At 39.5% G+C, this 16,429-nt stretch overlaps 1 protein-coding gene across 11 annotated transcripts in view; it reads right to left on the bottom strand.

Moving 5' to 3' along the window:
• Positions 1–16,429, bottom strand: part of MGAT4C (MGAT4 family member C) — a 3,121,932-nt gene that overhangs the window by 1,852,896 nt on the left and 1,252,607 nt on the right. For all 11 annotated transcript variants that reach the window (XM_044088415.1, XM_044088414.1, XM_044088413.1 and 8 more), the window contains one exon: positions 15,203–15,260. The gene's annotated coding sequence lies outside the window, so the exon portion shown is untranslated. The remainder of the gene's footprint in view (positions 1–15,202; positions 15,261–16,429) is intronic.

Genomic DNA, 16,429 nt, shown 5'->3' with positions numbered 1-16,429 from the left:
CGGTGTTTGACATATGTTGTCCTTGTAAGGTGGATATTGTGACATATACTAGGTCCTCAACATAATAATTGTGAAAAACCCACCCCACAATGCATCCTGTTATTACACAAGCACAGCAACCTCCACACAGGATACTGATGACAGATACACACACACACACACACACACACACACACACACACACACACACACACACACACACACACACACACACACACACATTTGCCAGTACTGAGATTCAAACCCCTACCTAGCTATGTATTGCTACTATAGTGTAACGCATTTATTGCACGCACCCTGGAGTTTATACAATGGATGTTATCCCAAGGTACTTCTAAGGTGAGGAACATCACCAGTCCTTGTAAATATTGTCATTGGGTGATGAGTGGGTGAGAGATCCCAAAAATAATTTTACCCTAAACACACATTTACATTTACCAGGGGTGAGGTTCAAACCTCTATCTAACAATCTTTACGGACCATTATGTTACGCATTTACCACATGCACCACTGACCTGACATGGTTTAGGGTTGGCAACAGGTACTTCTAAGGTGGATGATATCTGCAGGACTGCTAAAGTCAAGCTCTGAGATGTGTACTGGGTGTAAATGGGGCCAAAATCTTTGAGTTACACACATAAACAATTGCCACAGATGAGATTTAAACCCATACCTGTGTAGTTACTGCTGCTACATCATTCCGCATTTATGGCACGTGCCATGGAGCTCATATGTTGGATTGCTCTCCACAGGTATCTTTGAAGGTGACTAACATCAGCAGCAGTGCTAAACGAGGGTTAAGGGGAGAGTAGTAAGTGTGAACGTCCATAATATCAAGGACACAAGCACTCTTTCACACACACACAGTTTCACAGTTGCTATGTTGGGGATTAGAACTCCTACCTAATATGTTAGTCTATAGCATTATGCAGTTATTGCATGTGCCACAGAGCTTATAGAGTGGCCCTTGTCTAAAGGGGTATATCATAGGTTCATAGGTTCATTGGTTGGTACTAGGCTATTGGCCCTAGGGCCTATTCAAGCCTAGCCAAACACTTCCTTGGAGATTTCTTCCCACAATATTTACTTCCCTGGGGCCCTGTCTAGCAGGGTGACTGACATGATCCCCAGGGTGAATTTCCTATCTCCTATCCAATCGTCAAGGTTCCTTTTGAAGAGAGCCAAGGAGGTGCTCTGCTTGACATGTATGGGCAGTCTATTCCAGAGTATGGGGAGTCTCTGGGTCAGGAACCTATGCCTCCAGCATGTTTTGTTCATTGTGATGACAAGGTTTAGATCCCTGGAGCATGTGGCTCTGAGGGATTGGGATTTCTTTAAGTGGAGCATGTCCAACAGCTCAGGGTTTGACATGGCCTTGTATGTTAAGCAGAGTTCGCCTCTGAGTAGACGATATGCCACAAAGTATAGCTGGAGAAATCAGCAGGCTTGCTAAAGTAGGGCAATGGGAGGTGAAGTGACTGTGAATGGCCACAAAATCATTAATCGCCATACACACACACAGTTTCACAGTTGCCATATCTAGGATTAGAACTCCTACTTAACTAGTATGTTACACTATAGCATTACGCAGCTATCGCACTTGCCACAGAGCTTATAGGGCTGGCCTTTGTCCAAAGGGATATTTCAAGGTGACTGACATCAGCAGGCTTGCTAAAGTAGGGCAATGGGAGGTGTAGTGACTTTGAATGGCCTCAAAATCATTAATCTCCACAGACACACACACACACACACACACACACACACACACACACACACACACACACACGCACACACACAGTTTCACAGCTACCATGTCTTGGAGTACAAATCCTACCTAACTAGTATGTTACATTATAGCATTATGCAGTTATTACAAGTGCCACAGAGCTTATGGGGATGAGACTTGGCCGGAGGTTTATTTCAAGTTGACTGACATCAGCATGAGTACTAACATGTGCAATGGGAAGTGCAGTGTGTGTGAATGGGCCATAAACCATTCCTCTGGAAACACACACATACAAAACCCGGTCACACACAACTTTACATTTGACAGGACTGGATATACAAATGCTGGAAGAATACTGATTTTCTACTATCATGTTACACAATTATCACAAGCACCACAGACATTATAGGGATGAGGATTACCAAAAACAAATGTCTACAGTGATTGACACTGACACATTATGTGATATTGGCCAATTGCATGTGTGGTGGGTGGGACAGGCCTCATAATGGAAATATCTTTGTCAATGTCTGTCTCTCTCTTCCCCACATCTGTGTGTGTGTATGTTTGACCTATTATAGTGTGTTGGCCTTAGATATGTGTGAGTATTCCTATCCAATGTGTGTGCAAAGCATGAATGGTGTGCAATGTGGAGTGTGTGCACAGACATCTGCGACTGACAGATAAGTATAGTCCACTGTTGTCAGACATGGGCTTCATTTCTCTAAGTGTAGGAGCATGCCCAGTATGATCTTTTGTATTGAGTGTGTAAATCCATTCCAGGTAGATTGTACTCCAGTCCAGGACTTGGTGTTCTACACCTACGGCTAGCAACCTGTTTCGCCAGGATATCTGTAAACAGGTTGACGATATGGAGTCACAATGGGCAAAAGATAGTGAGATACTGTACTACTGTACTATGTCTGTGCTGCTTGTGTTACATGGTTGGTGTTAGCAGAGATATTCAGACATATGTACTGTTTTACACTGTGATGTATTATAGCATCAACTACTGACAGATATACTTATTTGCTCACAGTTATTTCCTGGGAAATACAAGATGAATGAAGCTGTGTCCAGTATTGTGGTCTGCAGCCTACATACTCTTGCACATTCATGCCATTCTGGAGGGATAGCTGCAGACACTTGCTGATAGGTCTGTGTAAATGATCCAGCACCTTAGTACTGTGTTAGCTGAGGATCCCCTGCTTGAACAACTATCGACATAACAGAACGGCCATATCCTGCTGAGGCCATACCTCTCAGCTGTACAGATTCACCCAGGTTATCCAGAGGCAGGGCTCATATATCTGGTCAGTTCCCCTTCACATTGTGGTTTACAAGCAGGTTTGTAGCCACCCATTACTGGGTTTGCAGGCAGGGGTAGTATGGGCACACATCAGAGTTTTAGACTTCACACACTCCATGGTGTCTATGCTTCTAAACCCCCTCCCACTCTGTTAGTCTGTCCCCTTCCTAACATTATGCAAGTGATATCTGAGAAGTATCCCTATAGTTGTCCCTTCATTCCAGTGGTATTTAGGGGTTGGTCCACAGTTCATGCAGTAGGACATGGTGGACATGCTACTGGGATTTGTCGACATGGTCTTGCATTTGTGTTCTGTTGACTGTGTTATGTTGTTAGTTGGTAGCCCATGAGATAACATACTATGGCAGTACAGGTGAGGCACAGGCCTTTGACAGAGGACTGTAGGGCATTTGGTAGTGATGCAGGCCATCTGTAGCAGGCCAGTGCATTCTGTCACTCCTACAGTGGCAGGCTGTGAGCCAGTGGATTCCACTGGGGTGACAGGGTAAGTGTGCGAGGTGTTAATTGCAATAGTTCCTGTCCATATTAATCCATTGTTCTGGATGCTTGCGGGGTGCTGCTTACAGCTAGGGACACACCTGCATGGGACACCTCTTCAGCATGCTGCATTCTGTGGGTATTCCCATACAGAAGTGGGGGTCATACTGTACTCATTTCCAATGGCAGAGATATGACTTGTGATAAACCTATAGCTGATGGTGGGGTGAGCTGAGTGCATGTGTTACATGGAAGCTTCTTGTAGCTGACTCACAGATGTACCTGGGAAATTCCCCTTAAGCCGCCTTGTGCGGGGACATAGGCAGTGTCTCCTTACTTCATAACTGTGCCTTTTGTGGTCTGCCAGTGATTGGCCAGATTACATCAGTATTCCATACTTCACAGACAACTAATGTGCTGCTAACCTGTATGTACAATTCCAAAGGTGTATGCAGTTAACAGTTACATTTTATGTGCTCTGTCTATGGTACTTCCACCTGTGCTTGTGTGTATATTTGGCCCCACATTCATGGCATGTCCATCTTTCAGATGGTGACAGATATTAACATCTGAACAGTGAGTATGGATGACTGCTGAATTGGGTTTTGCTGAGATGTGTTGTGGTTGGCAATGCAGTTGTCAGAACATGGCCGTGTCATTGACAGCACTGGCCATAGGCCACCGAGACACAACCCTCCATGCCTACATGCTGACCACTTTCACACAATATACAACACACAACAACCTAACACACAGACCCTTGCATATTGTACACATGCAACAATCTATCCTATAAATTGGGCCAGCTCAGGCAATCTGTGATCCACTGCTATTAAACCCACAAGTACATGTTACTGCATTTCTACATAGGATTGTGGGAGAGCACACCTGACAACTGTAAACATTTGCTATGACTGTACTGGTATTTCAGGTACTCTGTTGGCTTCCATTTCATTTTGTATTCTGAACTATCTTGCAGACTAGAGGAATATCAGTAGAGTACAGATCTTATGTTTTATTGACCTGCATTTCAGTTTCAGACTTCTTACCTTTCAGAACTAACATACAACTGCCTGACTTGTTTTAGTCTGTCTGTGTAGGTCTGGAGGGGGGCTGTTCTCCATTCCCATCAATTGGAGGCCTTAGCACAGCCTTTCTTTAGGGTCCTGCTGGCTGAACCTGTTGTTGCGTATGTGAGCCTCACTGACATGCATGTGTGTCCTATGGACACACATTTGGCTACCACATGTACTGCAGTGGGATTTGTTACCCTGTCTAGTACTGCCTACTTTGACACCAGTATTTGTTATGGATTTCATGCTGCCCATATAGGTGTCCAATATCTCCTGCCATCCCATTCAGCTACCCGATTCCCTTGCATGCTCACATCCATACCATAGATACAACTAGCAGAACATACTACTCCATTCAGCAGTTTATAGGAAGAGTGACTTACCTTGTGGCTGTGCCAGTATTGAGGATGGTGCTGGAGGGCTGACTATGTCGGATGCACACAGTACACTCCCTATACATGGTAAAGCACAGGTAGTGTCATGTTTTCCATCCCTTTTACTGCACATGTGAGTCAGAGACAGGTGTCATTCCCTGGGTTCCTACCATGTCAGTATATGTGCTATGTGTTGCGTCTTTATCAAAGCCTGGGCATACTGGGCACACCTCTTTCTGCCTACATGGGCAGGCTCAGGTTGTTCCTCCTCCAAGTCACGCTGTGCTTGTGCTGGCCTTGGCAATGTTGGGGGGGCTGTGTGGCCCTGGCCCGTACTATTCCTGCTGCAGCTGTTTCCGCAGGATCATATTGTGTAGCATGGGACATACTATAAAACTTTGTGTACATGTAGCTGGAGAATACTGCAAGGCTCCACCGGATATGTCCAGGCACCGGAACTGTGACTTGAGTATTCCAAACACATGCTCTATTATGATTCTGGTTTGTGCATGTGCCTCATTATGGAGTTCTTGTTCGGGTGTGTGTACATTTCTGATGGGTGTCATCAGCCATGGCTCAAGTGCGTAACCAGCATCCCCCACTTGGTGGCCATATGGGATGCTCCCATTGGCAAATCTCTGGTACAGCTGTGTCATATGCCAGATGTGAGAGTCGTAATAGCTTCCAGAGCTGCCAGCACACACATTCATGATAATGCCCTGGGCATCGCACATGACCAGGCAGTTGATGGAGGGGAAGCCCTTGCAGTTTAGGTAGACCCTACCCCGCTCACCAGGTGGTGCTTTGATATGTATGTGCGTGCAGTCTACAGCACCCACTACCTCAGGGTATTCTGCTGTTTGATGGAAGAGATGCATATTGCTGGTCAATGCCTCATGTGTGTTGAGGAAATATATGTGCTCACTGGCATGTGCTGACATGGCATCCAGGAACTGGTGGAGTACCCCGGATGCTGATGCCTGTAAGATCCCCATGATATCCCCAGTTGACCTTTGGAAGGTACCTGTGGCTAGTATTCTTAAGCCTACACATACCTTGGTATCCACTGGGATGGGTTCCCCTCTGTTGGTTCTGTGTGTGAGGCATGGTAGGCACAGCTCAACAGTTTGCTGTAGGACCTCCCTGTCCACCCTATAGTGCTCCACTATCTCCAGCTCATGTAGCCCTTGGTAGGTTACCCTGGGCCTGTATACTCTTCTCCTTATCCTCACTGTGGGTTGGTTGTCAGCATTCTCATCCTCACCACCCTCAGCCTCTTCCACATATTGATTTATGAGAGCAAAAGCAGCCCCTATCATTTTGTTAGTTTTGTCAGGTAAAATGTCCCCGTTTGTGTACACTGGTGGTATAGAGTTTGTGGGAAAAACCAGAGTGAAAGGTGTTTGCATAGTTTATAGTAGTGTGCTGGGCTGCTGCCTGTGTAATTGGCTGATTCTGATACATTTCACTTGCCAGGTATGCTAGTTCTACTTTATTGCCTTTCTACTGTTGTTTTCCCTTCCCATTGCCTTCACGTTTAAGCCCTGAGGCGCAGTGCTCATACCCAGTGCTCAGATGTGAACAGAGCTGCTATTTCCTGTGGGTTTTTTTTTTTGTTTAAAACCCAGTACGCAGCATGCACACCCATTTATGCAATGTAAACACTGCTAGGCAGCCTTAGAGACACACCACTTCCTTATCTGTGTTTAGCTAAGGGCAAACACGGGCCACAGAGATCCAATAAGCTTACAGCATGCATGACACTCCCCCTTATGTGGTCACCTTAATCTTATGTTTATATCATGGTGTTGCTGCACCTACATGGTTGGATGCAAGCTAACACTGAGGGGAAATCTGTGAGTCAGTGTCACTCCCCTCGTTTGCATAAAACTGACTGCTAATGCATGGTTACAAAACTGACACTCAGCCTTCCCCCTTAGCAACCACTATCCCATGGTATTGTTGTCTTATGCATGCCATTGACTATTATGGCAGAATGCTGATTTTGGTTTAAAAGCTTATTTCCAGCTACTTTCATTATTTTCGGGCCGATCCCATTTGTGCACCACTGCACTACGCTTAAACTGCTGAAATCGGCCAAAAAAATTAAAGTTATTTTTTTATAATTTTGCAACTATTTCTCATGCTAATGGCCATATATTTGGCCATTGGCATGCCTACTACATTAAATACATGCTTTCTTTTGAGCTGTCATGCCTCCGTTTTGTAATTTGCTGAAATGTATTCGGTTAATAGCCAAATTCATTTCTACAGGTTACACTATTCCTGCACAGATGCCTGCCTGCTTCCTGGATCACTAATTCACCTCATTTGCATGTTTTTCACCAGCAAATGAGGTAATTAGCATACAGGAGCTGTGTCCGTGCAGGAATAGTGTAGGAGCACTCGTGCACGTCCCGAGAGCTCGTTCCTGGATCACTCGCCAGCCATATTGCTTGCAGCAGCTCTTGGACTATTCCTGCAGGTCGTCCAGAGCTTGTTGAATCCCAGGGACCTTTTAATTTTTCTGCTATGATTTCTCTTATTACATTCCTTGCTTTTACTTCTAAAATTTCTTTACTGGCCAGTGCTTAATTATATTAATTCCTCTCCGCTACATAATTTAAATGCACTCGTGAATTATAATTATCATCAACTCTTGAATCGTTAAGCAATTTCTTTGTTGATTTTTCCTCATGTGCTATTCTTCTGACATGGAATTTTTCTGAAAAAAATGGACATATCTCTTTCTTTCTTAATTTTACAAAATGCCTTTATTTTTTCCATACATTTTGACTTCTGTCTTTATAACATTATTGTCCCTTGTCTTTTAACAACCTTTCAAAATTATTTTAAATATCTACATTGTTTCAGCAATAGCTTTAACATATTTTCCATATGCATAACCTTTCTTATACTTCTCTTTAAGGCCACCCACAATTTTTCCAATTTTTTAAAATATCCGAATGTTTTTTGATCATGTTGTAACTTTTACAACTATTCAGGTATTTCTTTATTGGATGAACATTCTTTTGTTAATCTACAGCCACAAATAAAGAAACAAGTTCAAAAACGACTCAGCCAGTAGATCCAAAATGCAATTTATTGCATTAAAATAGCTGTAAAACACAAACACTAGAGAGAAGAAATATCTTTCTGTTAATCTGTTTAATCATTTCTAATTTTAATTGTATCCTTATTGTTCTCAATGCCTTTCCTCACCAAATGCAACAATGATCCTTAAACACAAACATATCTTTTGTTTTATATATTTCTAATTTGTCAGTACCCAGAAACTATTTTTTTTCTGTCTTTATCTCTCTTTATGGTAAATGAAATCCCTCAGTCTGTCGCATACTGACACACTTCATTATCTCTTCACCCATTTTTACATGTTACAGCCATTTACCTTGTTGATTTATTCAAATAAAAGTAAAAGTGTCCTTCTAATATAATATCTTTGTTTCATGGCTAATAAATGTTAACCTTTCACTCCAGTGTGGTTTTGGTTGTTATTCCTGGACTGAACAGCTGCCTTGGTTTGGATTACCTTGTGTTTTGCTTGCCTCATTTCTGTGGTTCTACAGTTTTGTGTTGTACAGTGGCATGTCTGGGCCAGGATTAAAACTGAACAATGTGGAGAAATTAAACCAGAGTGTGTGACTTTTAACCCAATTGGTACAAGAGTTAACCGCGAAGATTAACAATATTCAAAAAAAAGTGTGATTGTATACCTGGTAAAGACTATGAATTCTTGCAAACTCCTTCTTGTTTGCTTACTGCTGAGAAAAGAATTAACCCTTCTGTGGGTCCTCTTGGTGGTGAGTTGGATAATGTAATAAATGTGTCTTCCATTAATTTCAAACAGTGGCTTAAGGAGACTGTTTCCTTTAAGGAACTTGTTAACAACTCAGAGCCACAGACCCTTAGGAACGCTATGGTTTCCTTTGAAAAATCCATTTTTAAGTGCAAAAAAACTACAGCTTGAGAACACTTACTTGTGTGAATGCATCAAAGTTAGAAGGATTCCTAAGAGTCTTCGGTCTTGGAAGTTCCCCAACGGGGTAAGAGTGGGCTCTCCATTTCACGTGGAACTAATTCAACTATTTGACCAGCACGGATGTGAACTGTTGGAGTGCCTGGTCAAAAATAATTAGAAAGAAATTGTTCTGATTAATGAGTCGGAAAGACTGGATAATGTTATTAATAATGGCTTATTGCTCCCCGACCACAAAAAAGATTATGCGGCTATTTTTAAAAGGGTGGACTATGATTTAAACAAAATTAGGAATAATAAGGAGAAAAAAATTTAAAGGGACCACGTAGCATACGTGGAAGGGAAGGCGTACCCTAAACCACCAGCAACCAACCGAAATGAAGAAATCGATGATGTCCCTCAATGGGAGGGATCTACCAGGTCAGATAACCAGGCCCATGCTCAAACTGAAGTCCCTTTAGGTGGAAATCAGGTGAATGAGCCCCGGAGATCCAAATGGATCCAGAACTAGAAGAACATGGCCAACAGTGGTTATTGCCACTCCTGGGGATACCATCAGGAGAATTATCGGCAGTAGAAGCATACCTTCAATCAGAAATGGTAACGGATGTGGGAATTGACTGCATGGATGGATATATTGTCACGGATGAAGTTGAAAATTATGTTTTAGAAGTAATTCATAATCAAGCAGGTGACTTTGTTTTATAGAATGATAGTAACTTTAAATGCAGTATTGAACATGCAAATTTATTAAGTAGGGGAGACCTTTTTGATCCCTCAGTGAATTTTAAAATTGATAAATTGTTAAATAATTTAAAACTGTTCCTTAGAAAGGTTAATTTCAAGATCTTGTTTAGAGGGGAGTGGAATGGATTAGGGGAGGTTTTAAAAAGAAGTAGTTTATTTAACCCCCTTTTACCTTTACCATTAATTGTTTTTGAAAAGTTTGTGGAATTTGAATTTAGGAATTTGAAGGTTAAAGGCTCTCATGTATATGACAATTTAAATGCCCAGGAATCTTATTTGCTGAGAGAACTTTTAAACAATAGACATCTCAGAGTTATGAAACCCGATAAGGGGGGTGGGGTGGTCATCACGAGCAAGGATGATTATGTCAATAAAATGTTGTGCCATGTTAATAACAGTGATCTATATGAAGAAACCTATTTGAGTTTGATCAGATTGGCCTATCAACATATTGATTTTTTACCTGCAGGACATGCTAGTTGAAGAAGAAATTTCCCAGGATGTGTATGGGTATTTGCATGTTAACCACCCAGTTGTACCTTGTATTTTTGGTATTCCCAAAATACATAAATGTACTGTTAATCCACCTATGAGGCCAATTGTTAGTGTTAGGAAGTCTAAGACCCACCCTCTTGGGAAATATGTAGATATCATTTTAAAGAATAGTTTGGATTCATTTAGCCATATAATCAAAGATTCCTGGGATTTTTTATTGAAAATGAAAAATGTGGAATTCTCTGAACAGTGTGCTTTCATTACCATAGACATGGTGGAATTGTTTAATGTCATTCTGCATGAGCTGGGACTAGAGTGGTTCCATGATTTTCTATGTGAAAGTACTGCTTTTGACAACAATACGGTTAACATGTTAGTACTGTGTATGGAATTGCTATTGAAATATAATTTTGTATACCTTGAAGGTCAGTATTTTAGACAAAGAAAAGGGGTAGCAATGGGGGCTGCGTGTGCCCCCATCTTTGCCAACATTATCCTGTTACAATGGGAGAGGCATGTTCTTTTCCCACAATTTGGGGTTAAACCATGGAGCTTATACCTCCGTTTTTTCGATGATATTTTTATAATGTGAGACAGAACTGTTGGTGAAATTGGGGGGGGGGGTCATGGATTTTTTGAACTCTTCCACTTCTTTCTTGAGGTTTACACATCAATATAATTCTTTCTCTATCAATTATCTGGACGTTACCATTTCCAAAGACCTAGTTAATAAGAATTGGGTTAGTACTATCTACCAAAAACCCACATATAGTAATAGTATATTACATTTCGAGAGTAACCATCCCTCCCTCCCACCAAAAGTTTGGGATAGTCAAGGGTCAATACATTCATCTAGCCTGGATGGTGTACAGTTGGGAACAATTCTTCCAGGAGTGTGAAAAACTCGGTACTATGTTTTCATGTAGGGGTTACCCGGTTGGATTGGTGCAACAAATGTTCGATGAAATCAAATCAAGGAGGGTCAGTGGGGATATCCTTTCCCTTATTTGTTCCCCTATGGCTCCTGGTGGGGATGCATTTAGAAGGAAAAAGAAAAATGGTAGTTTGGATTTGCAGGGGGGCCTTCATAATTCAGTTCTGTAATGAGGCATCTCAAATTGAGAACATTTTACTCAAGTATTGGAAAATGTTTTCCCTTTTCAAGGACATGGCCAGCATAGCAGGTGACAGACCCTGGATAGTTTTTAGGAGAGGAAAAACCTTAAAAAATCTCCTGGAACATGCAACCATTGATTTTGGTCCTAATGTTACCAACAAAAAATGGGGAACCTACAAGTGTGGGAGTTGCACACAGTGTAAGGTGGTCTTGGAAGGGGACTGGATTGAGGTGAACCATTGCAATATTTGGTCTAAGGCCCATAGCAATTGTAATTCTATTGGGGTCATTTATTTAGCTAACATCCTACGTATACACATAAACAGCTATAATCCTTACTGGTCCTTGTGGACTACTAGCATCCTAAGTATACACATAAACAGCTATAATCCTTACTAGACCTAGTGTACTACTAACATCCTAAGTATACACATAAACAGCTATAATCCTTACTAGACCTAGTGTACTACTAACATCCTAAGTATACACATAAACAGCTATAATCCTTACTAGACCTTATGTACCACTAACATCCTAAGTATGCACATAAACAGCTATAATCCTTACTGGATCTTGTGTACTACTAACACCCCTTACAACTACTGTTCCTTGCCTAATTACTGTCATATTCAGAGTCTTTATTACTGTTAGAACAGTATTAGAACAGCAATTTCAGAGCATTCTTCATGCCCCACAGACCAAAACCTCAAACCACACCATAGTAATTCAATCGATTCACTTTGTTTCAGGTATAAACCTTATATCGACTGCACATATTATGCCCTGTTCAATCTACTTACAACAGTTTAAAATAACCAAACCTCTTATGGTACTTTTTAATCCATTGACATTCAGTTACTATACTAATAATATATATTTCCCATTCTAACTTATTTTCTGTTTAAGTTTATATTCTTTCTTTCTTTTTCTTTCTTTCACACACTATTATTACTGGTCTCTCTTCTTTAATTATTTTTTTCTGATCTGTGCTTTTTTATGCTCATACCTCCCCATGACACTTCCTTTTTGGATTATTATATCTTGAATAATATACTTTACATTTCCTTGCAGTACATCCTAGTTACCAATTCTCAACACACTCTGCCAGTCTGCTCACATTCCTCTCAGGGAATGATTTCTTGTCCACCAAAGCTTTGTCTATTTTGATATTTTTACAAATAAGCCAATTTCATTCTCTGTGCCATTTTATGATGTCAGATACAAATATTGCAAAATGCCCACATTAACCTCTGAAGAAATACCAAAAAATATTTCACTTTCACTGAGGTGGACCTCCTATGTGCTACTCTTTTTGTCCTGTCACCCACTCACACTACTACTCATTTATTCAGTTTCCCTTCTAATCCATATTACTTTAGTTTACCTATGGGTCTCCTCTGAAGGAATGAGTCAAAAGCCTTAATGAAGTCATAGTTGACAACGTAAACAAAATTTAATTAGTTAAGATAAGTACATATAATGGATTTGTGGAAAACATGTCATGTCAGATCTACCCATTGCTAAGGTGGTGCAGGGGGCAGAGCCTCCCTGCCCTCTTTAGTTTTGTTCATCTACCTTTTTTGGGTGCTGGTGCTAACCCTAACCCTGCCCCCTCCCCAACCCTAAACCTACACCTTAGCTCAATAAAACCTTCCCATAGCACTGCCTCTTTTCAGATAAATTTGAGGCTAGTGTTATGGGGGAATGGTAGTTTTAATATCGGGAGAGGAAATAGCTTTCCTGTTTGGTTAGTTTTGTTTTCATTTTTTTTCACTATTGTGCACAATCAAACTTATTCTGTTGGTATTTTAGATTCAACATTAGGGCTGTTCTATCATACACAACAGACCCATATATAAATATAAAAGGAATCCTGTTTTATATATACAAAATCCTTTTGTTTGTTTGAATAGATGTTTACAAAATCTATATAAGTAACTACAGTTATTACACAAATGAGCTTCCAGTTCAGAGCTGTACATCTCACTGCTGGTTTTAGTTAATTTTTATGATGTTTGGAGATCAGGTACAATGCCGGACAACTAAAAGCCTGAACAACAAAATAAGCATAAAGCCTAGAATCTAGAGACTTGCAATGTAAAAATTATAACTTAGATTTCTGTGTTATAACCAGTTATTGTACATTAACAATAATAAACCATCGTTCCAACATGTTCCATGTCTTAAAATGTTCAATATAATTAATGTGCACATAAAAATCATAATTTGTGACAGGCATCACTGAAAGTCCTGAGTTATCAAAACTGGACTACATTTCTTTTATTGTTGCAAAACATCCAAATTCTGCTTTGGTGCAGAGGACCAGCATGCAAATATAATTCAGACAGATTTAAAAAGGCCAGTACTGTAGGATGCTCAGCTTTAAAATGTCCCTGTAGACATAAAAACAATTATTAGATTAGATATGGAGTGACATATATATGTCAACCCAGTCCAGCTAATGGAGCTCAGAAAGATTGTTCTCTAATATCAAATGGTTACATTGAGAGCTTTTATGGCAAAAATCAAGTTATTCCTCAGAGTTCAAACTATTCATATCTGCAGAAACATGTTACTAAAGAAGTGTAAATGGCAAACTCTTCCACACAAAGTAATCTTTACAGTGGTAATGTTCAATATATTCTACATCTTAAACTGGATTTTGTAACTCACAATAACACAATAAATATTAATTGTGTACTGCTGAGAAACAATTTATTTTTCTGTAAATAGTTTACAATATCTCTGTAATACTGTCAGCAGCATTTTGTTCATCTAACTTTGCTATTTTATATGAGGTTAAGCAATTCCGATTGTGAGTCATCTGATGGTTAATATGTATAGACAAATATAAAAATTATAACAATATAAATAAGCATATAAACAACATTTAATATCAATTTAGTTGCAAACTACAGTGGTCAAATATAAACTGGTTGTGTTGCCCACTATGTAAGCTTTATGATGAAATCTTTCAGTTACCTATATGCAGCATACATTTATAATTATTAAGATAAACATGAACAGGTAATACTATATGGTCAAAGGTGTCAGTAGAATAATCCCTGAGAAATAACTAGAGTCATAACTATGGTTTAATAGGTTCGGGGAAAATCTTGCCTTTTGAGTCTTGTCTTATTTTAAATGATGTAACTACAAAAGAACTTCATGAAAGAATGACAGCACAAATTGCTTACATTTGATAAGGCTTTTGACACTATTCCACAAATGGGAATTACTAACAAATTAAAAGCATTAATTGTCAGCTGATAAGTAATTCAATGAGTAAAACACTGGTTAAGTAAGAAGGGAAAACAGGTCATCTTGTAGGGGGTTCCCTATCTATCCTGGAAGTAGTTACTTTTAGAGTTTCACATTGGTCAGAATATGACTATTTCTTCTCAAACTACTCATCAGTTGGCTATCATAAGTGCTAAACCCATTAATATGAATCCAGTAAGTGCAGATAATAAAGTACAATTGTCCAATTAAACAACAAAAAGCAAAACTCACAGTAAACCAAGCCTTTAATGAACATCCTGCTCCCCTGACATGGTGAACTGTGCCCTTAAAACCCTTGTCATTTATATAGCCTGACTCAGTGATCACCAAAAGCCAGAGTAGGTAGGATCCTCAAGGTAGTGCAACCTCAGCTGTATATATTCCTGAGATGTTTTTTTCTTATAAACTTCTGAGGATCTTAACAGTAGTTCTCAGAATGTCAACAGGAACTCTTACTATTTTCTGACAGAAAGATGGGAAATGAGTTGGCTAACCAAATATGTTCATGACTGTAAACTCTATAGCATACTTACTACAATAAAAGATGTCAAAGTTATCTGCAAGGACTTAATACAAATACATACCTGACTCAGTAGTGATGATGTTACCTTTAGTGTCAATGTAACTTCAATGTAACAAGACCTGAAAAAGCAACATAGATTTAAAATTACAACATAAATAGTTACATAATAAAACAATGCATCATTGTTATCTACAGAGAATATTGAACAGTGTTTTAAACTTGACTGGAGTGTAACAATCAAATTCAGAAATGCATATGCTGCTATCTATCAAATTCAAAAGGTCATGTATAATCATGTAGGCATGCCACTGTACAACTGCAAACCTCACTCATTGAAAAGACTTCTGAATAGAATAGCATATGCAGTAGCCACTGAATAAACCACTTGAATTATTAAACCTATGAACTTGAAAAGACAGAATGACTCCTTACTTGAAAAAACAAAGGTTTAGGGAACTTAAAAAGTTCAGAAAAGCTTCTAAAAATATCTGTATATTCTGTTTCTTAAAGGTTGCTTAGAGGTGCCCCCTACTTAGTCTAAAAGGAAATATCTAATCCAATTCTATGTGAAAACCAATGTCTGGAACACAAGGCTAAGGAGATAATTGCAGACTCACAAATGCAATACATAAACCTAATGACAACACGTTACATTATGCAATGCCTTCCAAGATTATGTCTTCACTACAGTCAAAGCAAACCTCTTGTTAACTTCCTAACAATAATGGCTGACAGGTTGGGTATTACAGGTAAATAGCAAACAACTCAGGGCTGTTGCAAGCCCTAACTCAGCAGATGATGGGCCCCTCCACCACTGGAAGGCCCATTATTTCTTTATAAGACCCAGTCTGGAAGGTACTACACACTTAGAAAATAGCCTCTGTTGCTATACTTATTCATATTGTGTTGTCATGTGCTGCATTTTTTGTTTATTCCTTTTTGTATTTTACTTATTTTGATAAAATAATAGCCAATTTTATGAATTGTGGCAATGTGGTAATATTTTACTATGCCAAAGATCACACCGTTTCTTTAACTGAAAGTACATAACAGTTGACTTTTAGACATACTTAATGTTGTAAGTAAAGAAAAAGTCTGAATATTTTATTTAAAAAACTAAAAAAAACACATCGAACATTAACTATTACATTAGTAAAACTTATATGTTGAACTTTATTGATATGGTATTACGTGATGATTATATTAGCCTGTGTCCACATTCTCATTTGTCGACATCCCAAATGGACACCACAATACATTAAAAATATGAATGTTGTTGACTCACTAC

The sequence above is a fragment of the Protopterus annectens genome, chromosome 11.part0 (assembly GCF_019279795.1).
Source record: "Protopterus annectens isolate FY-2018-M chromosome 11.part0, PAN1.0, whole genome shotgun sequence".
Lineage (NCBI taxonomy): Eukaryota > Metazoa > Chordata > Ceratodontiformes > Protopteridae > Protopterus > Protopterus annectens.
The sequence above is the reverse complement of the archived record's forward strand: the minus strand, read 5'-3'. Positions and strand labels throughout refer to the sequence as shown.